The 27960-nt window shown below is 43.6% G+C and overlaps 1 long non-coding RNA gene across 1 annotated transcript; it reads right to left on the bottom strand.

The window, feature by feature from the left end:
- Positions 1–367: 367 nt before the first annotated feature.
- On the bottom strand, positions 368–27800 carry LOC138526933 (uncharacterized). Its single transcript, XR_011283779.1, has 2 exons — positions 27639–27800; positions 368–3099 (listed from the first exon to the last, which is right to left on the bottom strand). It is a non-coding gene; the product is annotated as an uncharacterized lncRNA (long non-coding RNA).
- Positions 27801–27960: the final 160 nt, after the last annotated feature.

A 27960-nucleotide genomic window follows, 5' to 3' on the forward strand; every position in this document is an offset into this window, starting at 1 on the left:
TAACAACTCAATCATTACTTTTATCTACACACACCGCCTTGAAGCCCAGGGTAAAGATCTGGATGACGCCTTCACAATGCAATACAACTTTCTATCCACTAAATCAATCCACCTTCAATGAATAGTATGGTACTGCTGCACTGTCACGAGTGAAAACACTCTACCAATCACGGCACAAGCCCCGAGATTTGTCACAGTTTATTACATGGTCGCATGCAAATTAGGGATCTCCTTCGCCACAATGTACATGGCGCACAATAAAGCGCTTTTATTTATTTCAGGTTCTTTTTGGTAAGGCCTCCAACCCATCTCACACACAAACCCAACAAATACCCAGTGCCACAATGGACTAGGAACCAGGCCGGTGTGCATTAAGAATATATTAATTAATTTATTTATTTAGCCAAATATCACAAATAGATTACATCAGCCGCCAATGTTGTGGCAACACCAAAACAAAATAACTTCTGTAAAGGCACCAACATAGAGATAGGCTGTCACAATGAATTCCTTTTAAATCACCCACCAATACAAGAAAAGAACAATTCAACACACACAGGGATTTCAAACAGGAATATGCATTTCTCCCAGCAACCCTTACACCCTCCAAACATCAATTTGACTAGACTTCTCTGAATGGAAGGCCAGTGACAGGGAGTGGGAACACAATGGGAAAATTGGAATTTGGGGTCTTTCTCACAGAACCAATATGAAAGAATGAAAAGCAATACAAATTCATTTCGCCACCTAAAAAGAACAGGCAGGGCTTTGGGGTTTTAGTCAGAACAGAATGGGAAAATCGGTTCTAGGGTTGGAATCAAAGATGCAATGTAAGAAAGAAAATGCAAAATGGGAACGTTTGTTTTGCAGAGCACAATGGGTACACAGGGGCAATTTTGTTTTTCACCTTGTATATGCAGATGCACTACTAGGCTTCCCACTTCTGATTTAAAATGAAGGGGATTGATGGGGAGTTTTGTTTACACACCCTGTGCACACACTCGGAAGAGGACTTGGGATTAATTCTTTTGGCAGTTCTTTATGTCTATACCAGTTAAAAACACACTAGGAAATGATGATTGGTTGCCAAGAATACAGATCCTGTGAATTCAATAGGGGAATTAATTGATTTACTTTGATGAATATGCTAGGGATCTACACAAACAAACAGGATATTTTCAATGGGGAAATAACTAACACAATGCTGGAAGAATACAGGGCCTACACAATCTCTGGCTTTGGGGTAGTTCTACTTACAGGGGAGGTCTGGACTTGGCATCAGGGAATATCAGAGCACCACAGGGACCACAACGGGTCAGTCAAGGATCGCCTCTGAGTCCTCCAAGGCATCCCAATCAGAGTCTATGTCTCCTGGTTCTTGTCTCCAATGCAAAACTAGGCCTATCTGATGGGATGTTATTTGCCAGGTTTCAGCAGCAAGTCGCCTCTCAGAATTATTGGAAGAAGCCCCAGCTCTAATGCAAACTGGCTTATTTATAGGGCAAATGACATCACTAACTTGTCATGATTCCCGCGAAAGGGGTTGGTTAATGATCACTACCCACCTCCCACCTCCCATCCGTGTGCTGATAGGACAAGGGGATGAGGGAGTGCTTTGGAGTAGCTGTGGGAGGAGAAAGCTTCATCATCCCACTTTGACAGATGGGCTTGGGCGGCATTGAGCTCACAAAATATCTCAACATGGCAAGTAGCTTGAATTTTCAAATCTTTACATTTATGAATACATTTTTAAGAACAATATTTTAAGGCAAATCAGATAAGACTAGTCTGAACTCTGCACGCCCTTTCTATGCAGAGATACAGTTTTCTTCATTTACCCAGGAACCATATCCGTAACCATATCTTAGAATCACGGGAAGGCCCAAATTCATAACTTTAGCTGTGTTTCTCCATCCAAAATCGTTTTACCATGGTTAAAAGGGGGTGACCGTCACCTTTAATTAAAGCCTGCAATGACCATTGTGACATGTACGCTGCTCCTTTTATGCGATAAAATGTATTTCTCCCATTTAAGCAAACTGCAATTGCACAGGCATCTCTACCTCTTGCCCCCCCTTTTTTTTAAAGTTTCATTTCTCTGTGTAGGCCTGGACTTGCAGAGCCAGACCTGTGTTTATGTTAGCTTACCCCTTCAGGGCATGTGATGTCCTGATAACAGCTCTAATGGACAATTTATGGGCTTAGTGACCTCAAAGTCAATGCTGCTACAAGAACAAAGATGGGCCTATCTGGTCTTCCTCGCATTTTTGATCTAAAAGGTTTTTCAGCTTATATTTTTAAGGAAGGGCAATGATGGATGAAAACAATCAGGTCTGAATCTCCAGGTCAACCAAGGGAGGTCCTGGAGGTTAGTTTCAAACTTGGAGAAATGACCATCCATGTATCCTGCAGCAAGCAGCCTGTAAACTCATACATGTATGCATTTTAAATGACATCTTATAAGGAACACAGTTTCAAAAATACATGTGTATTACTTTGAAATGGTCCTTATGTTTTATGAGAACATCATGCCCAAGCTTGAAAGTCCAGTGGGCATTCCGCTTAGCATACTGTCACTTTGGAGGGAAAAACAAAAATTACATTATTTTATTTAATACACATGAAATGCTCCATTTCACTTCCACTGCTTTCAGCATAACCCTGGTATTCCATTGAAGATACTGCACATTGTGGTTTCCTGATGTATAAGTGCAGATCTCCATGGATTGAAACATCATTTTCAGATTCAGGCCCACTTTCTTTCCTTTATAATTTAGGTTCCATAGGCCTTATGTCCGACCTCATTTCTGTGCTGGCCTTTGTATTTCTGGCAACCCAGGGTATATTTTCACCCTACAAGTCCCCCTCTTTGATTAATGATACAGAGAGAAGAGCAAGGAGAGAGTGGGGTGTTGGTTTCCCTGTAGCGTGGGTCGTTCCAGGGATTTTGTTAGGAGCATGCCCACTCTTTTCCTTGTCCTGAGGGAGTGGCCCTCTGGTCTGCACTCCACTCTTTTCAGATTTTGGGTTTTTTCCTGGACTCCTCCCTTTCCGGTAGCTCCACCTCTGGCCTGTAGAGGCACAGAGTTATTTATCCTGCTGAGAATAAAGGAGAGGTTAAGTATTTCATGCAGTACTATTTTCATCAGTATTGATATGCAAATTGACACCAAAACAACAAGATACAGCTGACATTTTATGTATCACAATTTTTTAATATGACAATTATTCGTAATAACTTAAAAATAAGTATGAGTTGTTCTACTGCCTGTAAATGTGTGATTTTCTCCATCCGGGTTGCCATTCTTTACCTTTAGTCTTCAGATGGTTCCTGGGCTCTACCCTCAGTGGGTTCTTCAATTAGTTTAAAGTTCTGTCTGGGATGACAGCTTTTCAACTGATTGATTTGAACCCATATCTCTTCCATCTGTTCTCCTTTACGGATGCAGATCTTATAGGCGACAGGTGAGATTTTATCTACAATTTCAAAGGTGCCGCGCCGGGAGGGGAGGAACTTCTGCTCTTTGGTCTGGTTTTTTTGGAAATTGTACAGGTAGACCCTGTCTCATACTTGGTACTCTTTCTTGGTGGTATTTAAGTCGTACTGGGTTTTCATCCCCTCTGCTGACTTTTTCGAGAATTAAATGAGAATAAGCAAAAGCGTGCTGAAGGGCTTTTTGTAAATTCTCAATGTACTCATAGGTCATGGATGCATTGATCAGGGTCTGCGCCTGAGTTCTGTAGAGCAGATGGTGTTGTAGCACCATTTTGCATTCAGTCATGAGCTCGAATGGTGAAACATTTGTTGCAGAAGATGGTGTAGACCTAATGGCTATCAGAACAAGCAGCAATCGGATGTCCAAACTAGGTCCTGAGTCCGCCACTAACTTTTTCAAGATTCCCACAGTCGTTTTATTGTACCTCTCAACTCCCCCACTTGAGGCTGGTGGTAGGAAATGTAGAGTTTTTCTCTTTACCCCGAGTATCTCCCACATCATTGTAATCACCTCACTGGTAAAATGACTTCCTCGGTCCGACTCAATCCTTTGGAGAAGGCCGAAACATGAGAAGATGTGATTGATCATTAGGGCAGCAGCTATTTCTGCCTTACAATTTGGGGCCTGGGAGACATTCCACCCACTTGGTAAACAAGCATGTTACGGCCAACATGTACTTGTTTCCTCTAGAGGAGCGAATCACGGGCCAGATGAAATCGACTTGCAAGTCCGACCAAGGCAGTATCATTCCGCTTTTTTGTAGGGGAGCTCGGTGTGTGAGGGAAGTTGGCTGAAACTGAGCACACACAAGACACCCCTTTAAGTAGAGGTCAAGGTCCTGACCCATGTGTGGCCAGTATGTGACTTCTCGCAAGACTTCTAAAGTTGTATGAAACCCCCTATGACTGGCAGTGGCCGCGTCATGGGTGTGACTTAACATCAGGCTTCGGAATGAGGTAGACCACCCACTGGTCACATCCAGAGATGGATCTCCGTACCATCAAGCCGTCTTGGATTTGGAAAATTTTGGAAAACTTCATCAACACCCGGAGATCCTCTTTCCTGATATAATCAGACTTTGGTCAGAGGAAAATTCACAAGGTCTGCAATATGTTGATGACATTTCCCAATAATCGGGTCCCCTTTTTGTGCCATAATCAAATCAGCATCTGGGGTTTATTTACTCCACTGGGCAGTTGAGAGTTCATTTTCGGCATGTGTTTGCGACCTGGTGACAGCAGCGACCGGGATTTCCCCCTACAGGGATTCGGTTTCTGGGAGATCCCTGTGGATGGCTCCAGTTTTGGCCAACTGGTCAGCCAACATTTCTCGTTTTGTCTAGTACCTCTATTCTGGAGTGGCCTCTGATCTTTTTCCAATAGATGGTCATCTCATTAGAGGTGACCAGATCATCAATTGCTTGGATTAATTTCTCATGCTTGAGCCGTTTGTTATTCGCACACAGCAAGCCTTGATTTTTCTAATGAATCTGGTGCTCCACGAACCCATTCCTGACACAATCTGAATCAGTGATTATGACTAGTTCTTTGAGTTGGTGTTGCATGGTAATGAGGATGGCTTGATGAACCGCCATCAACTCTGCCACCTGACTACTTCGGGGACCGATCTTGTACCAGCAGAGGGCTCTGGGGCATCATTCACCCAGGCATTCTCAACGCCAGCCACTAGTTCTTTTTCCCTGTGATTATCAACATGGCAGGAGCACCCATCCACATAAACTGTGGGTATCCCCTGGCACGTGTCTTCCTCATAGAGGAAGAAAGGTATGCCTCCATGTTGTCTTGGGTGTTCAGACTTTCGTTCTGAGGCAGTTTTCTTGAGCACAGTTATGCAAGTCAGCCAAACCTTGCGCTAGAGGACTCTTCTTGTTTTGGCCATATCTGACCTCCACAGGAAAGCCTTGCATTGACAGAATCTAGGAAGTAATTCTGGAATTACTCACATTCCCTGTTTGGATTCGATCACTTTGGAAATATTGCAAGGGCTGGTGAGGAGTCTCGACAATGATGTGCTCCTCCTAGATGAACGGGCGGTAATTCTTTAACGACCAAACTGTTGCCAGGAGTCCTTTTCACAATTGTTGAATTTTTCCTCCACAGAGGACAAAGTCTTGCTCGCATACGAGATCACTTTGTTGACCTTGTCTGGCTCTTGGTATAATACTGCTGTTAATCAAGTATTTGAGAACCCCGTCTCCAAGAAGAAATCCTTGTTCTTTATGGGGTAAGCCAAACAAGGTGCTTGGGAAAGGCTTCTTTTAAGTTGTTTTACTGTCTCAGCTTGCTCTGTACCCCACTCCCACTTGACCCTGGCCTTTATTAAATGGACAATGGGTCGTGTGACCTCTGAGTAGTCCTCTATGAACTTCCTACTATAATTAGTAAGTTCAAGAAGGCTTCTTATTTCACGCAGACTCGTAGGGTCTTTTAATTTCAGTAAGGCTTCCACCTTTTTCACCTTGGGACTGAGACCATCAGGGGTGATTTTGTGCCCTAAGAAGTCACGCGGGCCTTACACTGCTGTGCCTTCTGAAAGGACAGTTTTGCTCCAGATTTCCTCAACTGGGTCAGAACATAGCGGATTTCAACTATGTGTTCCTCCACAGTTGAGCTTTTGATTAATACATCATCTACATAGGGTAGGTTTCCCCTTTCGCCCAAGTCGGGCATGGCCTTATGAAGGAAGATGTTAAATTAATTTCTGGAGTTTATGTATCCAAAGGGGATTCAGGTCCACATGTATTGCTGCCCCCCGGAGGTAAAGGCAAGCTTGTACTGGTCTTCCGTACTCACCGGTACTGTCCAGTAACTGTTGGTCAGGTCAATGGTGGTATACACCTTTGACCCTTGGATCTGGCCCAGTCACTGATTGATGTAGGGAAGGGGCCATCTTGACATGTGGACCCATTCATCTAACTCCTTAAAGTCTGCACAAAGTCTCCATTGGCCATTGGGTTTGAGTATCCCCAGTACTGGGTTAATAAAGATACTGTGGGCTGGACAAATTATTCCGTTTTTTATAATCTCCGTGAGTGACTTCATAGAGACGAGAGACCACCGGTATTGCTTCACAAATATGGGAGCCACCTCAGGGTCCGTTGGTATGGAGGTTGAATGTATCTCTGTGCGCCCACAGTCGTATAAGTCCACAGCAAAGATCTCCTGAAAATCCAAAAAAACCTGTTTCAGCTTATGCTTTTGCTCCTCGGTCTCACAGGCATAATCGAGGTTGATTCATTCCTCAACCATCTGCTTAAAGACTGGAAATACCTTGGGTTTTGCAATTTCTGCGGTATACTCCAGTTGATGGAGAGATCTCTTGTTATGGTGTTGGCCTGGACATGAGGTTTCAAGGGTGGGAAGTAGTCATTGTTCACTTGAAATACCACCTCACCCTTCCTGATGTCACAGGTTACCTCTTCCCCACCATAAGGACAGGAGGAGTGCACCAAGAAATTCCTCCATTGCCGGGTGAAAATCTTTTCCAGAGGGATATTGTCATCACGATTGTAATATTTGGAATTGGTCCCACGATCTCATTCCCTAAGTCAATACAATAATGTTGGGCCTCAACCGCCATTCCAATGAAGGTTTTTGCACCCAAAGTGAGACTTCTAGAGTCGCTGTTATCCACCAATATTCGAATGGTGTCGTATTGTAGGTCAACTAGGGGTGTTGGATGTAAATGCAAACCTTGCTGTTGGAGGTAATAATTCACATTTATATAAGCTTCCTTATTTTTGAGGTTCTGTCCTCGCTTAATTGTTAGAGGAATTGCTAATTATCGTACCTATCCTGGGATGGTGACCTCTTCTCCCATTTGAATTTTAACTGCATACGGCAGCAATTGAGCTGACCGAAATGCTTTCTCAGGGTTGTCAAAGCCCATGTGATTACCCCCCAGTCGGGACCAGGCTTTGTAATTAATTAGGTCCAAATTAATTGCGAATCGATTGAGAATATCACTACCTAAGTAAAATGTGGAGGGGACATCTTTCACAACCCAACAATTATGTTCTATGCTTTTGTTGCCAATGACATTTTTTGGCATACACCTGCTAGACAGGTGATGTTTGGAATTTGGAGTTACCAGGCCCATTTTTCACTTATCAATTAACTTAAATGTGGGAATGGTCTGATCTTTTGGGAGTTTCCTGAATAATGCTTTGCTGATTAAGCTTTTTCCCTTATTCAGGCATACTCTGGTGGGAACAGGCTGCCCTCCACCCCCATTTATGTGAATGGGGAAAAACAGCTGTTCTCCCTTTTTCGGGATGTTGGTCAAGATTTGAGCTCTTTTTTCACCTTTTGTCATGGGATTTGGGGTCTTCTCTGATGGTGGATTGGTATACAATTTCAGGGTATTTCCCTTCGAGTCTCTTATGCCACTTAAAACTGTGAGGAAGGTTAATTTTCAAAAATGGAGAAGGGTTCCCATCACCAGTTTGCTCTCCTACTTAGATGACAGTGATGTCTGGGACTTGATTGTTCCGAAAGTGAAACTCTATTTGATCAGACTGCTGTTCAATCATGTGACATGTGCCATTTAAACTCACATAATTGGTACTTTGTTTTAAATTGATTGGCCGGTTAGTTTGAGTCCAGAGGACCTTGTTCATTCAGTCAATCAGGGGTGATAACCTCCGAAGGAAGTAATTCCCCAGTAGACAAGGTGTACCCTCTGGATGATGACTATTACCAAGTGTTTCACCTTACGTCGTCCAATTTTGATCTCCAGATCCACAGTCCCTTGGATGGAAATATCATTTCCATGGAAGTTTTGGGGTTGTCCAGGAAGAGGTGTGAGGGGAATTTGGTGACTCACCCCCTTCCTGAATTCATTTGGTCAAAGGCCTTTTTGGACAGGAGGGTGGCTTGGGATCCAGTATCCACCAGCGCTGAGAATGCACATTGACCTTGTACCTTGACTGAGGCATAACATCTCCCTTCCCTCTCTTCAAGGGGACAAAGAAAATGTGCATTTTGTGGCAGCTTGGCAGTTAATTATTTTATTTTGAACTCCGACACTGTGTGAACTTGGACAGTTTTCTATGTCGGAGCCTGTGAATCTGTAAAGAATATTTTTCACCCATATATCTCTGGGATTGGGGAATCTCCTTTTTCCCCTGATTCTTTGCTGTCCCCCTTTTCCTGGAGACAGTCTCCCAAACATGTTTGGGGGGAGGATCCCTCCTCACTTTCAAGGTCATTTGGGTGACATTGTTGAAGTTTTAGAATTGATTGCTCTGGGTCAGTCTCCATTCTTACCCAGTCTCAATTAGTGTCTTTTTCGAACCATTTTTCCCTCATTCCCTAAAAGATAGGATTTTCTTCCCTGGATCCTACAGGGTTGCTTCCACTTCAAACGGGATGATGCAGACCTCCTTTACAAAATGGGTTTTCTTTGGCCTTTGATTTCTCCTACTTACCCTCTGTTCCCTAGGTTCCAGCTTTTTGGGGGAAGGAAATTCATGTTCAGGTTTCAAGGTTTCTAAGTGTTTTTCTCAGGTGAGAAAGGAAGTTTCCTCTAGGACCTCTAGGGCTTTGCATCCCCCTTCCTCCGGTCCTCCTCCTAAGGTATCTGTTGGTTGTCAGGATTTTCTTCCCGTCCATGCTCCGGGGCACCCGACCCGGGTGTTGAGCTGTTCTGGGCAGCAACATGCGACCCACGTCTTGTGTCAAACTGTGAACCTGGCGCTCCAGATCAGACATCCTTTCTGGTTGCAAGGGGGGGGTCTACATTTATACTTCTGCTGCTCTCGGAAAGGGTAGCTGTCCCTTTGCCCAGAGAAGCTCGGGTATTTAGCGTTTCCCTGATAACCCTCCATCCTTGGTCTCCCTTCTCCCTGATTTGGGAATCTATTGTCTTGAAAGTGGGGAGGGAGAGGAGGATTGTTCTGGAAATTGGGGTTTGGAGTGTATCTGGGAAAGAAACTTAAGTTGGAGGATGGAGTATTTCTTCCCTCCTGAGGAAGGCTCTGAGGGAAGATTTGAGGGAGGTTTCCTGGGGCAGTACTTTCCTGATTGGACCCCCAACCTTGTGCCGGGAGAGTCCATACATACCCCAAGATGGGTCTGTTACCCTTGTATCTCGGGCTGATATTGGTGGCAGGGTCAGGCGAAGAGTTGGTTGGATACCCTGCCTGCTACCACCCGATTGTGTTGGACCAGATAGTCTCCTCTGCATCTCAGTCTGCTGATTAGTAGGAGGGGTATTTTTAGCCCCTCCATTTCCAAGTCCAAAATGGGGGTATTTTTCACCTACGCTACCTTTGCAGCAGCGGGTGTGTTAGACGGTTTGGGGTTTTGGGGTTTATTTTTGTTCTCAGATGGCTTTTGGACTTCATAAATCCAGGTAGTCTGTTCTATCACCCAATCCAGGGTCCTACTCTCATGGAAGTCCCTAACCAGTTGTGTCATTATGTATTTTGGGAGTGCATGGAAATAAGTATTAATGAACTCTAGCTATGTGTGCGCACCCTTCTAGAGGTCTGGGAAAATGCCTGCTTCAGTTCTTGCACAAACTCTCTAGATGCCTGCCTCTAGATGAACTCTTGTGGAGATGCCTGGTCTTCTCCACAATCCAGGCTGTAGGACACATTGTGGGCCTCCTGAGGTTTCCTGTGCACAGAGAAATGCTTTAAGATGGCCGCCTTATAGGTGGACCATCTTTGGTGATCTTGATCATCCAGCCTGCAAGGAAGCTGGAGTATTCCGAGGAGAATGTCCATTTGACAAACTGCATGCAATTGTGATAATCTGTTATGCCAAATGAGGTCACCATCTGGTCATACAGCTCTAGATGCTCCCATACTGAGTATGTGGCATTTTTGTGATATGGTGTCATAAAGCTTCTGATTGCTTTTATTTACTATACTGGGTCTTTTACAAGACCTCTCTTCTGTTTGGCAGCCTTATTTTTCCGCTGCACCTGAGTCCACTCGCCCTCTGACTCAGAGCTGCTACTATTGGTAGTCTAATCCCTGTCCTCTAGGTGCTGCCTGCCTCCAGGAGACTGTGAATCCCTCCAAGAATGACGGGGTTGGTCTCTTCTCCCCTGTGGTACCATGCGATCTCTTCATCACTTCCCATGAGCTCCCCTTTTTGCACAGCGGAGTATTCATCTTCCACATCCTTTCTTCCGGGTGTGGTGGAGGATTCCCGCCACCTCCCAGAATGTGTGAAGGTTTTCAAAATACACTTTTGAGGCCTGGACTCTGATTCTTCTCTGTCTGCAAAGCGTACAGGTGGTCCCTTTGCAACTTATGTTTTGGCCAGTCTAACTCCCTGGCCTTCTCATCATACAAGCCCTCCTGTTCAGAAGTATCTGCTAGGGTATTTTGTAAATCTGGATAAAGATGAATATCCGTCAATATCTGATAGGGACTGGCCTTCCGGCTCAGTTATACTAGGCCTGATTAAGTCCAGCTGCCTCATGTTTCCGAGTTCTTGAAAACTGGAAGGCATGAAATTAGCAGCACCCTGTGCATATAATTTGGTGTGTTTGGTTGAGGTCCCTGGTAAGGAGGTCATCACACCATGGTCGAGGGTGCCCTTCCATACTTTAACTGCTCAGGGTGCCTCGAAGTCTTCTTGTACAGGCCATCTCCTTTTCCAATCTCTCTCATTTATTTTCCTCAGCCAATACCTCTTGGTGATACATAGAGGCCTGAGTTTCCAACTCTGCTAGCAGGGCTTGAGTAGCTTCCATTACTTTGTTTTGTGCCACTACTTGGTCACTGAGTCCCTTGTTCTCCTCACAAAGAGACACATTTTCCTTCTGTGACACTTGTCTTATCTGTGCATACTCAGACCTCTTCTTTTGCAGGAGACTAATCCCCTCACTTTGTTTGTTTTTGGCCTGTGTTGCCTGCTCTAGGTCAAATTCTGCTTGCCTCTCATGTCCCATTAATTTTTCCTTTTCTATCCTCATGTCAGTCAGTTCCTGAGAACATAACTCACCTTTCTCCATGTACTTCTTTAACTTGCATACTTCCAGACACAGGGCACTTTTCTCCTGACCTAATTTACTATTTTCTTTGCTGAAATGCTCTCTCTGTTGTTTCAGAGCACTTAGATTTTGTCGCATTTGATTGAATTCCACCTTGGAATTGGCCTCCCTAATGATCAACTGACTATTCTCATCTTTCAGTTGCTTAATCTGCATTTGAAAGGCAAAATGGACCTCTAAACAGGCTTGATTATGCTCACGTAATTTCTGTTTACTCTCAGATTTTCGACACTTTCTTGATGTTCCTCTCTCACTGCAGAAAATTGGGGCTTTCTCTCTTAATTCGTTTGCTGCTGTCCCACTAACTCATCTTTTAGCTGCTGAATAATGCTTTCTAATTTTAACTCCGAATTTTGACTCTGTTGCTCTTTTTCGCTCTATTTGCTTCAACTCTCTCTGTACTTGATCCAAAAGCTCAGATTGGTTTTGTACAGAGGCTACACTAACCTGGTATCTTTCTTCCATGATGATCATATGGAAGTACATGTATGCTGTGAGCTGAGCCATTTTAATTTTCTCATCTCTAGTGGTCTGTTTCATATAAAGGTCTGCCAGGGCCCGATGTAACAGACTATTATCCTGCCACATATCCACATTTACAGAGGTATCCTCCTGCATCATTCTAGATTGCCACATTCCATGCTCCTGGTCTACCCATTCCCCTTTAATAAACAATTTGGATAGAAGGTGCCTCCTGGCCAGATTGATTTCTACAGTGCTCATTATGAAATGTGTTCTACATCTAATATGCTCTCCATGCAAGGGCAACACCCCAAACCTGCTCCTGCTTAGTTTATATCGGAAATGACAACTCAATGATTACTTTTATCTATACACATTGCCCTGAAACCCAGGGTGCAGGTCTGGATGGCGACGTCACAATGCAATACAACTTTCTATCCACTAAATGCAATTCACCTTCAATGAATAGTCTGCTAATGCTGCACTGTCACGAGTGAAAACACTCTACCAATCACGGCACAAGCCCTCAGTTTTGTCGTGGTTTATTACACGGTCACACCCAAATCAGGGAGCTCCTTGCCCCACAATGAATATGGCGCACAATAAAGCACTTTGATTTATTTCAGGTTGTTTTCGGTAAGGCCTCCAACGCATCTCGCATACAATCCCAACAAATACCCGGTGTCACAATGGAGTAGGAACCAGGCCGGTCCGTAGTAAGAATATATTTATTCATTAATTTTTTTGCCAAATATTACAAATAGATTACATCAGCCACCAATGTTGTGGCAATGCCAAAACAAAATAACTTCCATAAAGGCACCAACATAGAGATAGGCTGTCATGATAAATTCCTTTTAAATCACCCACCAATACAAGAAAAGAACAATTCAACACACAGGGATTTCAAACAGGATTATGCTTTTCTCCCAGGAACCCTCACACTCTCCACACATCAATTTGACTTGACTTCTCTGAATGGAAGGCCAGTGGCAGGGAGTGGGAACACAGTAGGAAAATCAGATTTGGGGCTTACTCACAGAACCGATATGAAAGAAAGAAAAGCAATGGAAATTCGTTTTGCCACCTAAAAAGAACAGGCAAGGCTTTGGGGTTTTAGTCAGAACAGAAGAAAATCGGTTATACAGTTGGAATCTCAGATGCAATGGAAGAAAGAAAATGCAAAATGGGAAAATTCGTTTTGCAGAGCACAATGGGTACACAGGGCAACTTTGTTTTGCACATTGTATATGCACAGGCACTACTAGGCTTCCCACTTCTGATTTAAGATGAAGGGGATCAATGGGGAATTTCATTTTTACCTTGCGCACACACGTGGAACAGTGCTTGGGATTAATTCTTTTGGCAGTTCTTTATGTCTATACCGGTTCAAAACACACTGGGAAAAGATTGTTGGTTTCGAATGCCAACAATACAGATCCTGTGAATTCAATAGGGGAATTAATTGATTTACTTTGACAAATATGCTAGGGATCTGCACAAACAAACAGAATATTTTCAATGGGGAAATAACTAACACAAAGCTGGAAGAATACAGGGCCTACACCATCTCTGGCTTTGGGGTAGTTCTAATTACAGGAGAGGTCTGGACTTGGCACCAGGGAACATCAGAGCATCACTGGGACTACAATGGGTCAGTCTAGGATCGCCTCTGAGTTCTCCAAGGCATCCCAATCAGCTTCTATGTCTCCTGGTTCCTGTCTCAGATGCAAAACTAGGCCTCTCTACTGGGATATTATTCGCCAGGTTTCAGCAGCAAGTCGCCTCTCAGAATTATTGGAATAAGTCCCAGCTCTGATGAAAACTGGCTTATTTATAGGGCAAATGACATCACTAGCGTGTCATAATTCCCGCAAAAGGGATTGGTTAATGATCACTACCCACCTCCCACCTGTGTGCTGAAAGGACAAGGGCATGAGGGAGTGCTTTGGAATAGCTGTGGGAGGAGAAAGCTTCATCATCTCACTTTGACAGATGGGCTCGGGCTGCATTGAGCTCACATAATATCTCAACATGGCAAGTAGTGTGATTTTTGTTAACTTTTGAACATGTATGAATACATTTTTTAGAACTATATTTTGAGGCGAATCAGATAAGACTAGTCTGGACTCTGCAGACCCTTTCTATGCAGAGATACAGTTTTCTTCATTTACTCAGGAACCATATCAGTGAAAAATATGCCATTTTACAGTCATCATTATTAATTATTACTGGCATGCCTTTACCAACTTTTACATCTCTTGGAATCACGGGAAGGCCCAAATCCCATTTCCATTAATAACTTTAGCTGTGTTTATCCCACCAAAATCATTTTAGCATGGTTAAAAGAGGTTGACTGTCACCTTTCAGAAAAGCCTGCAATGACCGCTGTGAAATGGTTGCAGCCCCTTTTATGCGATAAAATGTGTTTCTCCCATTATAGCAAATTGTAATTGCACAGGTCTCACACCCTCTTGCCCCCAGTTTTTTAAAAGTTTCATTTCTCTTTGTAGGCCTGGACTTGCAGACCTGGGCCTGTATTCAGGTTAACTTACTCCTTCAAGGCATGTGATGTCCTGATAATAGCTCCCAATGGACGCTTTATGGGCTTTGTGACCTCAAGGTCAATCCTGTTGCAAGAACAGAGGTGGGCCTATCTGGTCTTCCACGCATTTTCGGTCTAAAAAGTATTCCTGCTTGTATTTTTAAGGAAGGGCAATGATGGATGAAAACAACCAGGCCTGAATCTCCATGGCAACAGAGGGAGGTTAGTTTCAAATTTGGAGATATGACGGTCCTTGTACCCTGCAGCAAACAGCCTGTAAACTCATACATAAATGCATTTAAATGACATCTTTTAAGGCACAGAGTTTCTATAAAAACATGCGTATTACTTTGAAAGTGTCCTTATGTGTCACGATTAGCTCCCTTAGCTCCCTATCCACCCACTTGGGATTAATTCCCTACAGGACTTTCCTTCCGAATCGTATGCTACTGTGCTGTGATGAAGTGGGAGCGCTAAATCAATATTTTCAAAGCTACTTCCCTTCCGGATCGATTCCAGGTTTTTGGCAGCCAGCATGTTGCTTTAATCAAATGACTATGCTTCCCAGAATGCTTGGCCCACTGCTTCATCTCCACCCTTGCAGGACAAGGTTGGGTGGAGGATAGGCAACACCTGTGGCTGCAGGTGCAGCAAGCAGCTCACCTGAGGCGTGTGCTCGTTAAGCAGCTTTAAAAGCCTCAGTTTGCTTCAGTCCAGAGCTGGTCATTGATGCAGTGTTCCTGTTTGTGACTGGTCCCTTGTTCCTTGTTCCTGGTTCTTAGCTTTGTGCCTAGTTCCTAGTTTCTATTTCTTGTTCCTTCTCCCTGGAATTCAAATTTAATGTGCTTAATTGATTTCTGCTTCCTAGATTCCCTTTCTGTCTTCCTCTGTTTGCAGGCAGCATTTGTCAGTGCTTTCCTTTTTGATGCAGCCCTGTTTGCCAGTGTTCTATATTTCTTTGACGTTGCCCTTTGCTGCTGTAAACCTTGATGCTTTAGTCTTTAGTCTTTCCTCTTTATAGATTTAGCTTCTGGCCTTTTTCTTTGGATGGGTGGGGAGGTTTGCCTTTGTAATTACGTTTTCACTGCACCTGTTTCCTTTACTTTCTCTTGGAATCCATTCCAGGTTTTCCCTTGCACTTCTGCATTTATTTTCCCATTGATTATTAGGTGTGGTGTGCTGTTGTAGCTAGCTCCTGTGTGAATGCCTATGTTTTCTTCACTATTATGTAATCACTATTCCTACTTGCCCCTTGTCTGAGTCTTATGTATGTAGTTATCCCCCCATTACTGTTATAGCCTTTCTGGGTCCCTGTTTGATCAACAGGGTTCATGGGCTTGCTGACATTCAAGTGGTATTTCTTGTCCTTGTGAGTACTGTTTTTAAGTTTCCTTATTCAATACCATCAAGAGTGTTAGCTCACAGATCCTGTTATTGCTTGCCCTGTCCGTGGGCATAGCGCTCTCAGTACATCTAACAGCAGTTGTTGGTAAGGAGCTTGCCGACTTTCCTTGTAACCATAAGGAGCTTCTAAGTGCTTACCCCACATCCCTTTTTATATATTTGTATCGTTGTCACACTGTATTTGCACTCCTGGGTTTTAGTATACAGGTGTCTTGGTTCCTGTGTGCATGCTGTTTGACTCAAAGATATTCACTGTGTGATCTTGTTCACATTTCCTTTGCCATATTCACTGCCTTTGTACTCACCTGACAGAATGACCAGCCCACTATTCCCATTGAATATGGCACCTTTAAGAAAGAAAGGCAGCAAAGCATGAAATATGTTTGTACAGAAAGTTTCCCCTACATTTACCTGTGACAATCAAATCACTAGTCCTGACATAAATGAACTTCTTGTCACTAATGGGCATTTACATGCAGAGTATTTTTCCCACAGGATGGCCCATCTTACATTGCCTGATCCTAGCTCGATCTTTTATTCTGACCCAGATTCTATGTCAGCACAAGCCTTAGCAGCAGAAAGCAACCCACTGTTAGGCTTATTACACAAGAGTACTTCTGTTGTTACACCTCATGATTCCAGTTGTGCTTCACCTCAGATTGAACAGTTTCATGATACAAACATAAAGAATGGAGGGGTTCCTTGCATAACTTATGTTTTCTACCCTCAGTCTATAGCATACTCCTCTGCACAAGTACATACTGTAGTCCCGAATGCCAAGAGGTCTGATATCAATAGTTTGCTTAAAGGAAACACAGAGCAAGTTGGTAAGAGAAAGAATACATCACAGAACCTGCAAGCAGTAAATGACAATGTGAACACCCAGGTTTCTATTGCAGGATCCAGCCCTGATGCCACCATGCTTCCCACTGTGCCTACTGATAGTGATGTACAGTTAATGCAGGGCATGCTAAAAGCTAAGCTTGAGGAGTTAAAACAAGAATTAATTTCTTTACAAGAGGAGAATAAAACCTTGCAGTCTTTATGGAATACACCTCAGACTTTGTTGATGTTGATGAAGTGAACACTGTACAGCCCCTGAGTGCAGATACTTTGGTAAACCATGTTATTTGTCAATATGTAAGATCTATTGGGAGTGAAAGTCTTTCTTCTAGCACAGCGCTTAATCTGGGCACAGTTTCTGACAATTGTCCTGCTGTTTGTCAGGGATTGCAGTTAGCTGAAGATTTACTAGGCACTCCTTTACCTAAGGTCTCCAGTGTAGCAGCTCGTCATAACCGTGGGCTAGCACACATGCAAGCTTCTGATTTCCAAACACAATCCACAATGGTGGCATACACAGATTCAGTCACTAAAGTAGGCTTAGGCCCTGCTCTTGATACAGCTGCTGAGACTGAAGTAGATGTTCAAGCTGATGTGGAAAACAATGCTACCTCTGGGTTCACTCTTCCTTCTGCCAATTTTGATCACAACGAACAGTCAGAGACAGTACAAATCTCATGTTCTGATGGACTCATTCCACAGTACACAGAACCAAAAACCCGGCAGGTGATTCCTGAAATGTTGATTGTTAATCTGTCACTTTCAGAAGCTAAGAAAGATGAATGGACAATTGACAAAATCCTGATTAACAGAGACTTTACTATGGTGATTCCACTGGTTGATTTTGACTTCTACAAAGAAAGAGACTCTGTGTCACCCACTAAGGAAAGGGACTGCAAGGGTACAGCTTAGTCTTTGGTTACTGGTGCCAAGGAGTCTACTGCCCTAAAGGTGCCCTCTATTCCTGAGCCTCAAATGTGTCTGTCGACTTCTGAGACTTCTGTCTGTCCTCCTACAACCATTGACTCTTCTATGATCCAGTCCACAGCTCTGTAGTCATCTTTGGCACACATGTCTTCAATCAATGAACCGCTGCCATATCTGCCATTTACGAAAGAGCCTCCACTATGCACGTGGTCAGTCCCAAAGACCTTGACATGTTTTTATTCAGCTACAGAGATTGCTCCAGCTTGTATGCCTTCAGCCTCAAAGTTTCCTCTGGCATGCCTGCCTTCAGCTACAGTGACTCATCCAGCAGATCATCCTTCAGCCATAGAGCCTCCGGTAGTCCATCCTAGGTACATGTCTTCAGTCCCAGAGCCTACTGCTTGTTTGCCTTCAGTTCATGAGACACCTGTATCCTGCTTAGCCTCGCTACCAATATCAGAGGTATACCTGTCTACACCGTCAGATCCTGCTGCATTTTCTTCTGCTCCAGAGATTCCTCCTGAATCCCAACCATTTATTGCAGATGAACGTCCAGCCTGCCCTTCTTATGCTTCAGGGGGATCACCAGAATGCTTGCCTTTTACACAAGACGATTCTCCCAACTGCTTGACTTTAGCATCAGAGCCTCCCGAATATGCAGCATCTGAGTTTGAGACTTTTGCTAGCTCCCGCTTCAGAGTCATCAAGCTGGACCACGGCTCGGGAGAGCCTTACAGGTGAGGCTGCTGGACTTCCCTGGAGTATTACGAGACGGACAACATCCACCATGGCCTAGTCACCGAACAAGTAGCCAACCGGGATAGCGGGCTGGGCGGTTCGCATCCGGGACCTGGTTCGGATCAGCCGGTTGACAACTCCTTTGGTGCCGGACCACACATGAGCCAGGCAGGGAGGACCGGCACGGCCCCCCCAGCAGCAGCACTTCCTCATTGGTCAGCAGCCCGCGGGCGGGGCATTGTACAGTGGTTCCATGCAGCCACAAGTGCCTGGACACAATGAAATGGGGGCATTGCCCCAGGCGGGCATGTCTGTGCCACAGTCCACCATCCCTGTGAGCCAAACTCAGCACTTTGTGTACCATCAACCCCAGGGGCAACACCAGCCCTTAACACAGTCAGATTACGTGCAACAGAATTCCGCCAAGCAGCACCAGTTGGGGGCTGGTAGCCAAGGGATGGGAATGACTGCTGCAGTTCATAATGTGGCTATTATCACTCCTGCTGCAAGTGTACCTGATGTACCAAGTACTGCGTCTATCACTCCTATTAGTATGCCAAACGTCCCTGCTGTTGTATCCCACGCGCAACAAAGTGGCCACACGACTGTCACCAGGAGTGCTAGCCTCATACAACCCATTGGACTTCCAGGCCTCCAAGGCACAGAACATGTGCAGTCAAACCTCAGTCATTTTCAACCCCAAGCCTTTTCCCAGATGGATGGCAGAAGAAAACTCAAACCTCTACCTCAGCCACCACCTTATTTAATTGCTGAACATGAACATTTCCTGAAGCCTGCAATTTTCTCACCTCCCGTGTGTCCGCTCTCGGCAGAAAGGCTAACAGAGCTTCTACCATTGTCTAATGCATGTTGCACTAGCCTGCCTTCCTCTTCAAAGACTTATAAGTGTACGCTCCCAATGACTGAGTTTCCTGGGCCTTCCAACTCTGCTTCAGATCCTGCAAGTCGTTCATGCCTTTCTTCGACCCATGAGTATCTTCCTCACGAGAAGCCTGCCTGTGACTCTTCTAGACTGCAGCCTGATTCTGTGCATTCCAGTCCATCTGCATTTGCCCACAGGCCACCATTTTCTTCAGCCCACCTCTACAGAAAAAGCACTTCGATCGTGGAAAGAGGATACCTCGTGCTGGTGGCGGGCACCAGAAGAGGGCCATAGGAGGGGGTATACTGTCACGATTCGCTCCCTTACCTCCCATTCCACCCACTTGGGGGGCATGATTTGGGGTTTATTCCCTACTGGACTTTCCTTCCGAAACTTATGTTACCGTGCTGTGATGAAGTGGGAGCGCTAAATCCTTATTTTCCAAGCTACTTCCCTTCCGGATCCATTCCAGGTTTTTGGCAGCCAGCATGCTGCTTTAATCAAATGACTATGCTTCCCAGAATTCCTGGCCCACTGCTTCATCTTCACCCTTGCAGGACAAGGTTAGGTGGAGCATAGGCAACACCTGTGGCTGTAGGCGCAGCAAGCAGCACACCTGAGGCGTGTGCTCGTTAAGCAGCTTTAAAAGTCTCATTTTGCTTCAGTCCAGCGCTGGTCATAGATGCAGTGTTCCTGTTTGTGACTGGTCCTTTGTTCCTTGTTCCTGGTTCATAGCTTTGTACCTAGTTCCTAGCTTCTATTTCTTGTTCCTTCTCCCTGGATTTCGAATTGAATGTGCTTATTTGATTTCTGCTTCCTAGATTCCCTTTCTGTCTTCCTCTGTTTGCAGGCAGCATTTGTCAGTGCTTTCCTTTTTTATGCAGCCCTGTTTGTCTGTGTTCTATATTTCTTTGACTTTGTCTTTCGCTGCTGTAAACCTTGATGCTTTAGTCTTTCCTCTTTATAGATTTAGCTTCCTGCCTTTTTCCTTGGATGGGTGGGGGAGGTCTGCCTTTGTAATTACATTTTCTCTGCTCCTGTTCCTTTACTTTCTCTTGGAATCCATTCCAGGTTTTCCCCTGCACTTCTGCATTTATTTTCCCATTGATTATTAGGTGTGGTATGCTGTTTTAGCTAGCTCCTGTGTGAATGCCTATGTTTTCCTCACTATTTTGTAATCACTATTCCTACTTGCCCCTTGTCTTGAGTCTTATGTATTTAGTTATCCTGCCATTGCTGTTATAGCATTTCTGGGTCCCTGTTTGATCAACAGGGTTCGTGGGCTTGCTGACATTCAAGTGGTATTTCTCGTCCTCGTGAGTACTGTTTTTAAGTTACCGTATTCAATACCATCAAGAGTGTTAGCTCACAGATCCTGTCGTTGCTTGCCCTGTACGTGGGCTTAGCTCTGTCAGTACCTGTAACAGCAATTGCAGGTAAGGATCTCACCCACTTTCCTTGTAACCATAAGGAGCTTCTAAGTGCTTACCCCATATCCCTTTTTATATATTTGTATCATTGTCACACTGTATTTGCACTCCTGGGTTTTAGTATACATGTGTCTTGGTTCCTGTGTGCTTGGTTCCTTTTTGTTGGCAGTTGAAGGTGAGCCAGAGTTCCATAGACCAAGTAGTAAGCAAGGATTAAAAAGGTCCCACTGACCAAGTCTGCAACATGCAAAGTTATGGTATTGTTAGCATTTAGCATTTAGTCCCGACTGGTTTGGTGTCATCGCTCCTAACACACAAGAAGAAATGTGTGGTCTTTGTTGTGTTTTCAGCCACGTCAATATACTTTTTTATACATTCCATATCTCTGAACATTCCTCAGTGATGTTCTCTAGTAAATGTTCTCATTCCTCCTGCTTTACAGGTCTTCATTCCCTGCTCCCATTCTTTGTGTACAAAACCATCTAATTTCAACTGTGATTGCAGACTACATCTTATCTCCTTGTGCTCCCTTTTTTCTTTCTCCATTCATGTTCATCAATTGGTATGATAGTAGCCTGAACTGCTTGGACCTGATAAAAGCCCCTCACTCTGCACAAATATAGATCCACCACACATTATACTACCTGTGGTGACTCCTTGTCAGGAATAAATACTCTTGGAACACCAGAAGCATGGGGGGATGAGCAAACAGAGTCTGCTACCTTTTCTCTCCCCACCCTCTTCATGTACCCATACCACAAGTTATCAGAAGCAAATCCATGCACATTCACCATAGTATTGAAGCCCATTTGGGTTGGTATCTCTTTTTGTTCAGAGTTTTAACATTTTATGAGTTTCTATAACACTGACAAATCGTACTATATAATAAAGGGCCAGATGTATGTTTGTCCAAAGCCATCCTGCCCGCTTCGCCTGTTATCACTGCTAGAGGGAGATGTTGCCTTACGTATATAAAACAAACTGACTTCAAGTTCATCTTCCACGTGAACAAAATGTGCATTTCAACAATGGTAATATACAATTAGCTGCAAAAAAAGCCCAAGACAGGGGTACCACTGTAACAGCATACATCAAATGGCATATACTAAAAACATAATTACATTAAAAAACACATTTAAACAGAAATTCATTTCATTAAGCACTATTTCTCTAACAAAATAAATTACCTTTTTTTAATGTACTTATGTATTATGTAATTATTCATTGTAATATTTCTTGGTATGTATTATTACATCAATTATATTATTCATGTACGTTTTAAACTTTATTTGACTTCAATTTACTTTATTTTATGATCTTATGTCTACTTTGAGTCATGCTGCACGTGAATTGCATTACTCTGACATACTTCAACATTATATATTTCAATCCAAAATTCTTAAGTGCAATCCAAGACAATGATGAGCAGATGCAAGAATTGGTTGTATGTACTATGTTGAACTTTCAATGGATTCTGTGAGATTTTGTTTGAGGTTGCTACTCCTCCACCTAAAAGGTGCAAGATCCTATAGAATTTCTTTTTTTCTATTAACATAAATTAGGTTAAAATACACCACATAAGATAGTTACAATCTGAACGTTTCTTCCTTTAATCACATTCGCCCGTGTACACAGGCTTTTCCACAAGTACATAATAAATGTTTGCATTCCTACCCTCTCCAACCCCCACAATTTTCATTACCCCTAACCAAAAACAAATACAAAAGAGACAAAAAAGGAAACCAAAAGACAGATATACAACACAACCTTCTTGTTCCTGCAAACTGCTTCTTGGGGGGCTGAAGAAAAAGAAATAACTGTCTATTTGCATATATGGATGCCCAACTCTATGAAATGTCACAAGACTTGTATGGCTACTCATCTTTTTGATCCTGGAGTTGGTCTCCACTATGGTCTTGTTCTTGCGGATGAGTATTAGTGCTGGTATCTCGTTGATCATCTAAGTGATGAAACACAAATTCCAGGGGGAAAAAATAAATGTGAAGTTGCTGCAGAGCTGCTGAGTGTTGATCACTGGTGCAGCCGGCTGTGGCAGATGGTGTGGCAACTGTTGGGAGTTAAACTTGACATATTTCATTAGATTTTAAAATGTCCCTCGAACTCCTCCCCTAACAATTGAGCTGAATTGCGCAGCAGAGATTCTGTGTGCAGGTATGAGAGATGTTTGCATGCGTCTGCATACCACTAATTACTACAATGTAGAATAATAACCTGTCTCTAGTAAATACAAACAATACACAAATTAATTATCTTCAATAATGCACAACATAGTAAATATAAACAATACACAAATTAATTACTGTCAATAATGCAAGACATAAAGACAATTGGCCTCATTAAGAGGTTGGAGGTAGCCTTGGCAGTTTTAACGGCAAGGCTACCTCCAAACTCGCATCCAGGTTGGTCACCCGCGAATGGGCAATTAACGGGCTATTCGGCCCAGCCGGACCCGGTAAATGCCCTTTCACGGGTTCCGGGCCCAGTACATCCCCATTCTTATTTGAGCCCCACAGGGCTCAATGGGAATGGGGAGGGTGGTAGCACTGGTACCGCTAATAACGGTCTGTTCACGGGTGCTGGTACGGCCACTAGGTCAGACATGGTGGCTGCAAGGACACCCGCGAGCAGAACTTGACAAAGATATGCAGACCGGAAGGAGGTGAATGTTGCTTGGTGGTGTGGTCGACAAAGTCGACCAGAGGGGGGACTGAAGAGGGGAAATCGAGATCAAACCCATGCCCCCTCACCCCAGGCGCATATACAGAAGAACAGCAGGAAGAACAAGGAGCGCACTTATCATTTGAACCAGGCCCCAGCGCACCCATGGGTGACAAATATGCTGAAACACACCCACTTCACCAACAGTGCAACTTCCATGCTACATTAGAATCAATGCTGCAATATCAGAATCTACAAACACAAAAATCCCTGTTTAAAGGCTTGCAAATGCCTATATGAATTAACATGGTCTAATTGCACAGTGTAAAGCCATGTTTCAGGAAAATTACAGCCAAGTTCGTTTCTCTCACTGAACACTGGCTGCAGAAGCCATCAGCAATGCTCCTTGCAAAACCCACGAGCAGCCAAGGTCGCGCAGTCAGATAACATTGCTTTCTGCAGACAAACATTTTTTAATTCTCCAATAATGCGAGAAAGCCATGGCAACCCAGTGTGTTTTTTTTTCTTTTCTTTCTGGGAAAGAAAGACATTTTCGCAAAGACTCGCACAACATTTGAAACATAATTGTAACAAGAATGGCTCAGGCCTAGCCAATGAGCACTCAGAGCTCAGGTGTGAAATGCTTGCTTCAGCTAAAAAGTTATGGGAACAAATTCATAATGCAACAAGCTAGAATTAGGTAATGCTTGGCTGGCACAGCTAAACCAACCCTCTCATGCAAAACTTTAATGTCCAATTATCAGGCTCTCTATAAGGGCTACATAGGTAACCTATTACTCAGCAGCCAATAGCAGGAGGAGATAGGTTTCTGGGAGCTGATCCAATTCTATGAGGTCAGCCTGCAGTGTGATTACAAAGCTGGCTTGCAAGCCAGCCCTGGGGGAGACGGCGTCTGAACTCTCGATGTGCACCATGCTCTGTGTGTTTTTTTTCTTTTTTTGCTGCCCAGAAATAAACGCAGTTTGGAACATGTGGCTGCCTGCTGGGGTCTCTGTTGCATTTCTGTGGGCCATATGGGAGGTGTTGGGGTCTCCCATATCTAGTGAGGGTATGGGTGCTGGCCCCCCACTGCCCTGGTGGGGGTCCAGCTTCTCCCCAACAGCGGTACGGTCGCAACGGTGCTGGTAGTGATTCTGGCGCCGTTGTTCCCTTACTGCCATACTTGTAATGAGGCCCGATATATACTCATAATGTAATCAGACAATAACTGTACTTGTTATCCGCTCCCTCTGTGCAAGCAGAGACTCTTAGGTTCTGGGTTTCATCATTGGACTCCCGGACCATGGTCCAACAGTGATGTCATACTCTGTCCCTGGAATATAGGACACATTAATCCTACCTCGCCTGATTAATTTGAGATTATTAATTTTGCTATGCATCCCTTATAAATACCATGTGCTCATTTCTGAAGATCAGTACGTACAAAAGGAGGTCACTGTTTTGCAGAAAAACTGCTGCGTCTCAATAAAACACCACAAACAGTATTGAGCCGTTTCAAGCGCTTTGCCATGTCATAGATTGACAACACATTTTACGCAGTGTAGTTACATATATCTGATGTCACGTTTCTGTCCTACACCCCACATGAATATGGAAAACGGACAGCATGCACAGTTAAAAAAAAACAGCGTAAGGGAACCATGGCCATACGTTTCATATCTACTGCTAGGTTAACAAACTGTTTTAACATATTACTATTCCACTTTGATTGCTGCAACATTAATAAAATCGACTAATAATATCGAGAACATGTTTAACTTACTAGGACAAGCGAGGTACCATATTTATTGCAATTCTCCCAAATAACCAGAAATACTAACAACATCCAAAATGTTCAGAGTACAAACATACCCAGAAATACTTTACACTACAGAATTTACAACAACCTCAAAGAAGAAAGGGCCAGGCTCTTAGTGACTTTGTTTGCATGCACGTGTTATATACAAGTAAACTGTGGGCACATACTAGTTGCCAAGTAACTGTGTTTAAAGCAAGATGGGTATTCTGCTACAAGACATGATTTTGTATTTTTAAAGCATGCACCGACTTTACTAAAATGTTTGCCCAGTAACAAGATAAACATAAGTGGAAAGGTGAGCTTCTTTGTAGTGTCTGCCCTCAATGGGGGTCATTACGACCTGGGCGCAAAGGGATACCGGGCACCGGTAATGACACCGGTGCCGGTAATCCCTTTGCGCCCTATTCCGAGGTCCCTTTGTGGGTCCCTCCCTTAATGCCTGGTTTTAGCAGGCGTTATGGACGGGACCCGGCAAAGGGATACCGGGGTCAATAACGGTACCGCAATTTGCAGTACCGTTATTGACGCCTTCCTTCTTCCCATTGAGCCCTATGGGGGCTCAAATGGGAATGGGGAATGGCTTTTCAAATGGGGACTTACCGGTCCCGCAAAGGTCGGAATGGACCGGTAAGTCCCCACACCACCACGTTGGTGGTGGTACCGGTATTGGTGCTAGTCATGACGCTAATAGCGCCATGACTAGCACCAACCTCGGAATGAAGGCCAATGTGTTTTAATCACTGCCTGTGCTCTGGAAAAAACACATGCTTGAACATTGGGCCCACATGGAGTGTTAAATCTATAATAATGCTTAATAGCCAGAATAAGTTTGCAGTCCCAATGTATCCTACAATCCCGATATAAATCACCCATTTTATGTAGGACGACACTATAGGCCTCCAGTATATGCTTCTAAGCTGCACAATACAACCATAACGCAAATAAAAATAAACAAAACATACACCTTTCAATCCTCTTCACAATTCTAAAAAATCTAGAACCCTGAAATCTATCATTCTAAAGTTTTACACTGACCGGAGGCAGCCTGCCAGATAAGAGAAGTATCTGGCCTTTTCAGCAGTGAAATCGTGCAGATACTCATAGATTCATTCATCCTCGTGTAACATTAACGCACATTGACCACAGCATTTAATTGAGAAGTCTTTCCTCCACTAGATGGCAGTCAAATACTTGTTCAGCACATCCAAGCCTTGTCAGACAGTTTGGCCAAGTCCAGAGGACTATCTAGGGAGGCCGCAATGAGGAATCTGGGCTTTCTTGCATGCAGCTTGATACAGAGAAGGGTCCTTTCTCCCCGTGCTCTCATGGGGGGCCCAAATCCCCCTCCAACCTGTTTCAGCAAAGATCAATTGATGCAATCAGCAAACTCAGTCACAGTGGTGACAGTGTGGTACCTCCTGATGTTACGTTAATGTGCCTTGATGATAGGGTGAGAGGATGGGGTAGGCACCATATTATTCCTTGGAGGAACGCATAATGGAATGTGGTAAATGTGATTGCAGTTAATTCAAAGTGAATTTTTAACTGCAAGCATTTGACTTTTTTATATTAATGAAGATTAAATCAACTCCTTTGTGACAGTCGGTTTGAGGATGTAAAAACAAAGAAAGCGGGGTGTAACACACCCTGCTAGACGGTTGCTCTCTCTTTTGTACCTCTGAAACAGAGATTACCGTATTCAGTTGTTAAAAGATATATATACCTCTATCGTTTGCTCTTTTAATCATTTATTCAAAAATAATATTCATATATCCTCAATTGGGTACTCATTCTTTACATAGAGTGTAGTCACGTATATTTCATCCATTAATTCGTAATTTAAGTATGGAAGTAATAGACCACCACGTGGGGTTTATGTAAAACAGAGGAGAATCACTTTAATATAGCCAATGCATTTCAGAGAATTTCTTTTCTCCTTCATCAGGGCTGTACTCCTTAGATATTAATCATAGTATTTACATATTACAAAACAAAAATTACATTTGTATATATATATATATATGTTAAAAGCTACATACCAAAGATTCAATTGTAGTGATCAAGGAAATTCAGGAACCAAAAAAGTAGGAAATAAACAGAGTACAAATAAGCCCAATGTACACGAAGCACCAAGACAAAATATCAAAACAAATTATTTTGCTCATAGCTTATTTTTCAATTTTTCAATTATCCATAAAGCGTTTCAAGTAAATACCTCATTAGTTTCTTTCTTGTCGAATTCACTGAACCTAGTCTGATTCAGAAATCAGATCCTCCCTAAGATCAAATGTATATATCAGAAATCACGTTGTCACCTCACAATTTTCTTTACTATCAGCAATGTGAATCACACAATTAAAAATAAAATAATTGAGCTTACTTGCACGTTTACACGTATCTGCGTGATACCAACGTTGAGTCGGCCAATGCCTTTAAACAAAGTAATAAGAGTACCATTGTAAGTGCACGGGTCGCGACACCATTTCAATGCTTTACACAAGTTCGCCGAAGAGCAGTGTTACAGTTTACCGTCTCACTCGAATCGCCGTGCTGGGAGGAGCACGCATGCGTCCTCGCAACACTTGTGTTTATGTGTTGCCATGGTAGCAGGCGAGAGACGCCTGAGTCTGACGCACCCGTGGGTGTGTCATGACTCAGCCGTCTCACGCCCCAGCCTCGCTAGATCAGCAGTGGCCAGGACG

This window comes from Ambystoma mexicanum, chromosome 14, assembly GCF_040938575.1.
Source record: "Ambystoma mexicanum isolate Mex_15411 chromosome 14, UKY_AmexF1_1, whole genome shotgun sequence".
NCBI lineage: Eukaryota > Metazoa > Chordata > Amphibia > Caudata > Ambystomatidae > Ambystoma > Ambystoma mexicanum.